Genomic DNA, 10,714 nt, shown 5'->3' on the forward strand with positions numbered 1-10,714 from the left:
ACTTTGGCCACCTCATGCGAAGAGCTGACTCATTTGAAAAGACCCTGATGCTGGGAGGGATTGGGGGCAGGAGGAGAAGGGGACGATAGAGGATGAGATGGCTGGATGGCATCACCGACACGATGGACGTGAGTTTGAGTGAACTCCGGGAGTGATGGACAGGGAGGCCTGGTGTGCTGCAATTCATGGGGTCGCAAATAGTCGGACACAACTGAGCGAGTGAACTGAACTGATGTTTGTTGCATACATTTAGACGTTGCAGAGCCTTCATTTTTAATATTTCTGTTCTGGTTGGTCTCAAACCAAGACACTGACCTCACACCCCAGTGGCTCTGTGATATTCTGGCAAACAGAGCACAGCCCAAGACGCACATCCCCCACCCCTGCTTTCAGAGCCTCCCTAAGAGGAACTAACGAGCCTCTGGATGAGGGTGAAAGAGAAGAGGGAAAATGCTGGCTTGAAACTCAACATTCAGAAAACTTAAGGGCTTCTCTGACGGCTCAGGGGTAAAGTATCTGCCTGCCAATGCAGGAGGCACGGGTTCAGTCCCTGATCTAGAAAGATTCCACATGCCACGGAGAAACTAAGCCCGTGTGCCACAGTTATTGAGCCTGTACTCTAGAGCCTGGGAACCACAACTGCTGAAGGCTGCACGCGCTAGAGCCTGGGCTCCACAGCAACAGAAGCCACTGCCGTGAGAAGCTGCTGCTGCTGCTAAGTCACTTCAGTTGTGTCCAACTCTGTGTGACCCCAGAGATGGCAGCCCACCAGGCTCCCCCGTCCCTGGGATTCTCCAGGCAAGAACACTGGAGTGCGTTGCCATTTCCTTCTCTAGCAATGAGAAGCTGGCGCACCACAACTAGAGAGCAGTCCCCGCTCGCTGCAACTAGAGAAAAGCCTGCACAGCAATGAAGAACCAGCACAGCCAAGAGAAAAAACAACCTAAGATCATGGCACCTGGTCCTATCACTTCACAGCAAATAGAAGCAGAAAAAGTGGAAGCAGTGACAGATTTTATTTTCTTGAGCTCCAAAATCACTGAGGACAGTGACTGCAACCATGAAATTTAAAGACACTTGCTCCTTAGAAGGACAGTTATGACAAATCTAGACAGTGTAAATATCACTTTGCCAGCAAAGATCCATATAGTCAAAGCTATGGTTTTTCCAGTTGTCAGGTATGGATTTGAGAGTTGGACCATAAAGAAGGTTGAGCACCCGAGGACTGAGGCTTTCAAATTGTGGTTCTGGAGAAGATTCTTGAGGAGTCCCTTGGACAGCAAAGAGATCAAACCAGTCAATCCTCAAGGAAATCAACCCTGAATATTCACTGGAAGGACTGATGCTGAAGCTCAAGCTCCAAGGAACAGAAAATCTAAACTCTAGCCCTGCATTTCATTAGCTGTATGACATGAATATGCTATCTGATCTCTCTAAACAGCAGTATGACTTTGAGACATACCTAGGACAGAAAGCTGCCCTTCCTTTTTTCTTTCCCTTCAAAAACTAGAGAATCCTGTTTTATTTTTAAAAGTGGTTGTCTTGGAACTACTATCAAGCTTCATTCCAATCTTCTGTGTCCTGTGTCTAGGACTTGCTCAGACTCCTTCGCCCAAGTCACTGAACCCCTTGTCCCCTGGCTCCCTGTTCCCTGGCCATGTAGATTGGGAATGCGATCCCTGCCTTGGATGATCTCCCAGATTTGCTGTCTAGACCACCTGTCAACCCACTGCTGATTCTGGATTTTCCTGCTTGCTGCTGAAAAGCCAAGCATGCCACACAGCAGACTTTTGAGTTTGACCTTCGAGATCAGGTAGGAGTTAGGATTTGGATCAATGGAGAGAATGGGGTTGGGCAGTCCAGCTAGTGGGACATGAAGAAAAAAAGGAAGAGGCAGGAAAACACAAGGTATCAGGGAACATGGAGGGGCTTGGAGGGGTTTCTGGAGAGTAGAAGCACAAACTAGGAACCCACAGGCCAGATCCAGCTCACAGTTGTTCTGCTTAGTGTCACAGGGTTTAAAAGATTTTTAATTCGTTGCTAATTTTTTTTTTTTTTTTTTGGCTGCGTGGCATACGAGATCTTAGTTCCCTGACCAGGGATGGAACTTGTGCCTCCTACAGTGGAAGCATGGGGCCCTAACTGAAACAGATGCCCAAATTCTCTTGAAAAAGATAACCATTTGACAACATTGGACCCACAGTCCACAGAAACAATGGAGAGAGCAGTAGATGCTATCTGTTCCCTTGGGATGGGGCTCCTCCCTCCAGTCTCTGTAACCCCCACTGCCACTGGCTTCATGTCTTCATTTACTGACCTGCGTCTCTAGGTGATCAATAATTATTTAGTCAATTAGAATGGGAGGTAGAGAAGAAGAGGAGGCGGAAGGAGAACCCCCCTATTAATAATACTAAAGTGTTATATCAGTGGGATGGAGTGGGAGGTAAGGGAGAGATTCAAGAGAGAGTGGACTTATGTATACCTATGGCTGATTCGGACTGATGTATCGCAGAAACCAACATAATATTGTAAAGCAATTATCATTTAATTAAAAAGCAAGAAATTAAAAAAATAATGCTAATGAGTTATATCAAATCCTCACACTGTACAAATGTACAAAATGTTGTATGTCAACCGTATCTCAATAAAGATATCTCAATAAACTGTGTCTCAATGAAAAAGAAAAAAATACTAGAGTGTGTTCTTGGAAGACCTCCAATAGCACACCAGTAAGTGTGGACTATGGCCTGGGGTGAGAGGTAACTATAGGCATTTTCCCACGTAGTAACACAATAAGATGAGTGCTTGAAAATATTTTAGGTACAACTTGAATAAATAAGCACATATATCAAGAGTGCTTACTTAACTTTATGAGACACTGGCAAAGCCAGGCCCTCCAACCTTTCATATGCTGTGCAGTTGGGAATAAACAACAAAAAATAATGCTAAGAAAATGAATAATTATAAAAAAAAGAAAATCTTTTTTTTTTTAGTTTTGATTTTTTTTTAATTTTTTTTAATTTTAAAATCTTTAGTTCTTACATGCGTTCCCAAACATGAACCCCCCTCCCACCTCCCTCCCCATAACATCTCTGTGGGTCATCCCCATGCACCAGCCCCAAGCATGCTGTATCCTGCGTCAGACATAGACTGGCGATTCAATTCTTACATGATAGTATACATGTTAGAATGCCATTCTCCCAAATCATCCCACCCTCTCCCTCTCCCTCTGAGTCCAAAAGTCTGTTATACACATCTGTGTCTTTTAAAAAAAAGAAAATCTATTTTAAAGGTAAGTATATCTTCATACCTCACCAAGTTCCATGAAGAATTTAAGATGACACTAGAAGGTAGGATGAGCTGAGGTGTGAGGTACCACACCCAGAAATAACAGCTGGAGGGATTTTCAGAAAGTATGAGCATGAAGTAAGTGAAGCAATGGAGGCAGCTGGGATAGCGGGACACAAAAGAAGGCCAGACTTTGAGAAGGGCTAACAGTCAAGACTTAGGGACAGCCAGAATAGCCCTATGGCTTAAGGCCCAGTGCCCGGGAGGCTCAGCCCATGAGGGCTGGAACACAGCACTTGTGGGGCTGCGAAAACACAAAGCAATTGATTGGGAAGGGACGTGGTAACACTCATCAGCACTTTCAGGGCCTCAGCAAAACAGGCTTCAGACCTAGAGGGAAAGTGAAATTCTTGGAAAAAAAGACAAGCAGTATTCTGGTGCCCAGGAGGAAAGGTGGTACAACTGTAGCCCTTGCCAGGTACCACAGGCTCAATTCAGGCCTACCCAGGTTATAGCAGTAAGACTCAATTCTAAGATCTGTCAAACTATGATCCTTCTCGGTTGCTACCATGATCATCTCCTAAACAAGTTGAGTCCAAGCCTGGAGGTGTTGGGTGTCCAAGGTCTCAAGTTTGTTTGTTTTTGGCTTTTTTTTGGCTGTGCCATATGATATGCAGTATCTTAGTTCCCCAAGCAGGGATTGAACCTGGCCCCCTGCAGCAGAAGTGAGGAGTCTTACACCACTGAACCACCACGGAAGTCCCCAGGTCCTAAAGTTTAAGGCAGGAGTTGAGCTAAGAAGTCCAAGGTGAGCCAAATCAACTTGGATATCCCCAGAAATTAACCAGAAACATGGGAAATAAGTTGAGCTTGAAAGAGAGATTTGGGAGCCAAAGAATCGAAGCTAAGGAGTAAGTTGTAAGACAGAAGCACAGGTGACTCTCACAGCCTGAAGTGGAGCTGCAATTAAGGGATGAAGGGAGAGGAAGCAGCTACCATAGTCGTCAAAGACTCACACGAAACATGGGAAGAACAGAATCACTTAGCATCGCAGAGGATAAGAGGACAAGAAGTTCAAACAAAGGGCCTCTTAATAGTCACTTACCAAAGAAAGGACACACAGCACAGAGACTGAAATGATGTCCAGAATCCGGCTGGTAACCTTCGAAAGAATTTTCACAAAACCAGATCTCAAGGAGTTAAGAGTAGGATGTTAGAGGCTGCCAAACAAATCGGTTGGTATTTATGGTAGTAAAGTTTGAGCTGTGTTTGTTTTGGCTGTGGAGTTGCTAGGCTATGACAAGCACACACTGAACTCCTGCCCCACTACCCCCCTTTTACGTCAGGAACTCTAAGATATCACCTGAATTACTCAGTCTTCAGTTCAGTTGCTCAGTCATGTCTGACTCTTTGTGACCCCATGAATTGCAGCACGCCGAGCCTCCCTGTCCATCACCAACACTCAGAGTTCACTCAAACTCATGTCCACACCCGCTCCTAACTAATAATTGTACTGGTTGTATTTCTTCTTTTTTGATGTGGAAGTCAATGGTTCTCTAATTCCATCTCTGGTTGCCAACAATCCATCATGGAGTGGGCTGTGTTAAACAAAGGACCATGGGGCTCATGCCTTTGAGAACAGAAAGGGGGTTACCAAGCAGCAGACTGTGAAGAAAGGGATATGGTCTTCCCCTCCGTTTCATATTTGTTTTTACTTGCCAGTGCCCAGCGGCCTTGGCATAAAACACTGAAAAGTGTAAATAATGCAGGCATGGCCGACAATTGCCAGCCTTCTAGCAGTTGTCCCCAGCCATCAGTGTCATCATGGAAAGAGGACTAAATCAGGAATGCGGACACCAATGGGCAGGCTGCTAATTTTATAATTGTAATCCTTTTACACAGTTCCCTCTTCGCATGCATGCAAAGGGTAACATGAAGTTGAATTCACAGCATTTTCCACATGGTAGGTGCTCAAATAGACGTGTTTAAGTAGTCAGAAAATGATCACTTCTAAAAAAAAGTTAAGAAAAAAGAAACATGACTCCCTTAAAAGGTAAAAAACTTACATTCGGACTTTATTTTCATCCTCTTTAAAAAGACAAGTGGATTGGGCTTTTTCATAGGCAGTACCAAAACCAGAAACCTTAGTGAAAATTTTAAGAAAATTAATATCATAAAGTTAATGTATTTTGCTGAAATATTTATGGACAAAATGAAATGATATCTGGCATTGAATATGACAAATAACATAGGGGAAGTAGGTAAGAATACAAATAAGATAAGGTGAGCTTTGAATTGATCATTATTTAAGCTTGGTGGTAAATATGTGGAGATTTAATATAATAACCTCTCTACTTTTATTTGTTTGACATTTTCCATAAGATAAACTTTGTTAAAGTAATACTTTTATAAGTAGGATAATATTTTGTAAACAAAGTTGAAAAGCAAGCAATGAACTAGGGGGAAATAATGCAAGATGCTGCACTGTCAGGGTTTATATCCTTAAGGGAGAAAGACTTCTTACAAATGAATGACAAAGACTAACAGCTAATAGAAAAAAATGTCAGGAATGGGTAACTCACAAAAGAAGAAACACAAAAAGCTAATAATCATATGAAAACATATTCAATTTCACTAATGATGGGAGACAGAATAATGGCCCCCTGAAGGATGTCTGAGTCCTAATCCACAAACATGTGAATATGTTATTTTACATGGCAAAAAAGGGATTCACCAGATGTGACTGATTAGGATCTGGGGATGGTGAGGCAGTCCAGAATTATCTGGGTGGGCCCCAAGTATCCCAAGGGTCCCCTAGAGAGGGGAGCGAGAGGGCCTCTGTCAGAGAGGAAGGACAAAGGAAGCAGAGTCGGGACGGAGCTTCAGCGATGTTATGTGGCAGGTTTTGAAGATGGAGGAAGGGACCCATGAACCAAGAAGAGCAAGCAGCTTCTAGAAACTGGCACAAGCAAAAAAACTGATTCTCCTCTGGAGCCTCTGGAAGGAAGCCGTCCTGCTGACATCTTGACATTAGCCCAGTTCCAGTGCTGGAAGAAAACACAACGCTGGCTGGTCTCACTTTAAATTCCAGCCCACTGACTTCCAGCGGGCCCTTAGGGACCCTACCACCACAGCCACTGCAATCATGCAACATTTCCTATTAATTTACTCTCCTTAAAGACTATATCACAGCTTCTCTGTCATCTTCAAGGTGCCAGCTTCCCCCACCTCCCCCCAAGTACATGCTCTTTGGCGGTGCTGTCTGCTAGCGAGACTTAATTCCACAACAGTCAAGAGTGACCAAGTCACTTGCAAACTCTCCCAGCTGCCGGCATCTGCACCCACCCACTCTTCTGTCCCACCTGCTGCTTTGCCTACACTGCGCTCCCACCTAAGGCCAATCCTCCCTTCTCACGTACTCAAGAGCATCACTCCTGCAGTTCTCCAGCATCACCAGTCTTTCTCTCCACTGGATCATTCCCATCAGCACATGCTGCTCTGCTCAGTCGATTCACTTGTGTCTGACTCTTTTCGACCCCATGGACCATAGCCCACCAGGCTCCTCTGTCTATGGGATTTTCCCAGCAAGAATTTTAGAGTGGGTTCCCATGCCCTCCTTCAAAAATCTTCCTGACCCAAGGATCACACCCGCATATCCTGCGTCTCCTGGATTGCCGGTGGATTCTTTACTGCTGAGCCACCAGGGAAGCCCCAATAAACGGACTTCAAAGCAATAACAAACTTTCCTACCACATTCCCCTCTAGCTACCATTCCATTTCTCTGCTTCTCCTTAGAGTAAAATTCCTCAAAAAAGAGTTTTCTATACTTGCTGTCTCTAATTCCTCTTCTTCTCTTTTTGAACCCATTCCCGTTGGTTGGTGCCATTCTCAGCACAGAGCTGCATGGCAGGAATCATTTCCATTTAAAGAAGAGAGAACTTGTTCAAAACCACACATCAGTTCACAGCTGACTCTGAAGGCTGGGCTGTTCCTGTCCACTGCTTCAGCTTGGCCCTCCCACTGTCCTTTCTTACTTTTCTCCTACAAATTGGACCACTCAGCCAGCCTCCTATAACACTAGGCCTATGTGCATGTCTTATAAAGTGTTTATTAGATTTGATTCTAATTAGTTTATGAGCCACAGCATACTATATTGATTTTGAAACTATTATATTTCAGATTTTATCTGCCTGTTATCCTGTAGCTCTTGCTTTTAGGGAAGATCTCATGAATATTCCCCCATATCACCCATTCATTTAGTTTACTCATTATTTTCATTTTCAGTAATACGTACTCAACACAAAAATGTAGAAAATGGGAAGCAAGACTACATCAGCCATAATTATACCACTGAATACAAATAATGTTAGCACTTTTATTTCCTTCTGTTTAAATATGTATGCTTTTTCTAGTTATAAGCATAGCAAATATGGAAAAGTAAACCTGTATTATCCATTAAGATATGCAAAGAAATCAACATAAATAAAAACAGGAGTACTTAAGGACATGAATGGATGTTTTAAACATATGAATGTTTAATTCAGCATGAAAAAAATAAATATCCATCAATAAAAGGTTAACATAAGTTGTTTCCTCTTCTTTAAAGTCAAAATACTAGTACTTTATGCGATTGTTATAAGAACTAAATCAAAAAATGTTTAGAAAGCATATAATATATTAAACACAACTGATCAGAAAGCATATTATTTGTATAACAGCTTATCTCCTCAACTCTATATTTTCTAATTAGCCCTTTCCAGCTCAGGTCAAACTTCTTTAACTTGGCATCACTATTCTAGAAAGCCTCATTACTCTTTGGATTTCTAGGTTCCAAAGAGATGAGGTCATTCTGTCAACCCAACCAATAAAGGATATTTCTTCTTCTGTGTCCTACTTCCCAAAAAGATAAGGTCTGCTACATTATTTTGTAGCTATTAGGTCTTTTCTCCAGCTTTAGCCATAATTTACCAATTCTAACCGTTCAAGAGTTGACCGCTCAGCCTGAAATTTTCCCTTTCTCTTTTGGTGGCTGGCTTTTGCCTTTCTTGGCCTACGCTTTTCCCTTTCTCTTTTGCTGGCTACTTCCTCACAGTTTTCATTCACTTCTTCTCCCTTGGGGTAGCAAGTTCTGGTCTTTTTCATCCTGTATTTAGTTTCCATGTCCGTCTTTGGCATATCACAGAAATCAAGGTAAAATAAAACTCCCAGCAAGTAGGAGAATGCTTGTACAGTAAATATTTCTTGAATGACCAAGATTATTTTTTACTATCATAAAAAGCAAAAAGGGTGCTGAAAATATACTATTAGAGTTTATTAATTCCACACGTAATACCAGGGAAAGATTAACTAGAATTAGACTAATCATTTTAAACCATTTGGTTTGAATCAAACTGTTTTCTTAATTTGTTAATTGTTCCTCTTAATTTGCTAAAAGGAATCATGTTGAGTAAACAATATTTTATGCTTGGAACAAAGTGTCATCTGGATCCAGTAAATAATATCCTGGTCACTATGTTTGTTTTTATTTGTTTTATATTCTAGTCACTTGTTTGAAGGTTTCTGGGCTCAAATACAAATACTGATATAACTTGGGAGAAGAATTTCATCCAATTATCTTCTACCCACTGGAATATTCTAGAGTAAAAAAGAAAGGTCCAGAATATGTCACTGTAGCATAACACTTATTTTGAGCAGAAGGCATTTGAGTTCTTGAAATCTCTTATCTGTATAAGAGCAGAGCCTCCCCAAAGAACTCAAAGAAACTATCAGAAGTCAACCAAAGAACATTCTTATCACCAAAGATCATGAGAAGTCACCACACCACACCTACACAGACATTGTCACAAAAACTACCACATCTCCCATGTTACCTGTCTCCTGCCAAACCTGTATGCAAGTCAAAAAGCTGGACATGGAACAACAGACTGGTTCAAAATTGGGAAAGGAGTACAACAATGCTGTATATTGTCACCCTGTTTACTTCACTTCTGTGCAGAGTACAGCATTCAAAATGCTGGGCTGGATGAAGCACAAGCTGGAATCAAGATTGCCAGGAGATATATGAACAACTTCGACTAAGGTCCGTCTAGTCAAGGCTATGGTTTTTCCAGTAGTCATGTATGGATGTGAGAGTTGGACTGTGAAGAAAGCTGAGTGCCAAAGAATTGATGCTTTTGAACTGTGGTGTTGGAGAAGACTCTTGAGAGTCCCTTGGACTGCAAGGAGTTCCAACCAGTCCATTCTGAAGGAGATCAGCCCTGGGATTTCTTTGGAAGGAATGATGCTAAAGCTGAAACTCCAGTACTTTGGCCACCTCATGCCAAGAGTTGACTCACTGGAAAAGACTCTAATGCTGGGAGGGATTGGGGGGCAGGAGGAGAAGGGGATGACAGAGGATGAGATGGCTGAATGGCATCACTGACTTGATGAACGTGAACCTGAGTGAACTCCGGGAGTTGGTGATAGACAGGGAGGCCTGGCGTGCTGCTATTCATGGGGTCACAAAGAGTCAGACACAACTGAGTGACTGAACTGAACTGAACTCAGATAAGGAGATGATACCACTTTAATGGCAGAAAGTGAAGAGGAATTAAAGAGCTTTTTTATTTTTATTTTTTTTTAATTTATTTTTTTAAAGAGCTTTTTGATGAGGGTAAAGAGAAGAGTAGAAAAGCTGGCTTAAAATTCAACATTCAGAAAACTAAGATCATGGCATTCGATCTCAGGACTTCCTGGCAAATAGAAGGGAAAATGGAGAAGGAAATGGCAACCCATTCCAGTATTCTTGCCTGGAGAATCCCAGGGACAGGGGAGCCTTGTGGGTTGCCCTCTATGGGGTTGCAGTCGGACACGACAGAAGCGACTTAGCAGCAGCAGAAGCAGCAGCAGCAGAAGGGGAAAAAGTGGAATAACAGATTTTATTTTCTTAAGCTCCAAAATCACTGCTGACAGTGACTGCAGCCATGAAATTCAAAGATGCTTCCTCCTTAGAAGGAAAGCTATGACAAACCTAGACAACATATTAAAAAACAGAGGCATCACTTTGCTGATGAAGGTCCATATAGTCTAAGCTATGGTCTTTCCACTAGTCATGTATGGATATTAGAGTTGGACCATAAAGAAGGCTGAGCGCCCAAGAATTGCTTTCTAACTGTGGTGTTGGAGAAGATTCTTGAGTGTCCCTTGGACTATAAGCAGATCACACCAGTCAATCCTAAAGGAACTCAGTCCTGAATATTCATTGGAAGGACTGATGCTGAAGCTCAAGCTGCATCCAATACTTTGGCCACCTGATGCAAAGAGCCCTCTCACTGGAAAAGACCTTGATGCTGGGTTAGAGTGAAGGCAAAAGGAGAAGAGGGCGGCAGAGGATGAGATGGTTAGATGGCATCACCGACTCAACGGACATGAATGTGAGCAAACTCTG

General features: G+C 42.5%; 1 protein-coding gene across 18 annotated transcripts in view; it reads right to left on the bottom strand.

Annotated features, from left to right (window-relative positions):
• Positions 1–10,714, bottom strand: part of G3BP2 (G3BP stress granule assembly factor 2) — an 86,959-nt gene that overhangs the window by 53,809 nt on the left and 22,436 nt on the right. The gene's annotated exons all lie outside the window — the stretch shown is intronic.

The sequence above is a fragment of the Ovis aries genome, chromosome 6 (genome assembly GCF_016772045.2).
Source record: "Ovis aries strain OAR_USU_Benz2616 breed Rambouillet chromosome 6, ARS-UI_Ramb_v3.0, whole genome shotgun sequence".
Classification (NCBI taxonomy): Eukaryota; Metazoa; Chordata; class Mammalia; order Artiodactyla; family Bovidae; genus Ovis; species Ovis aries.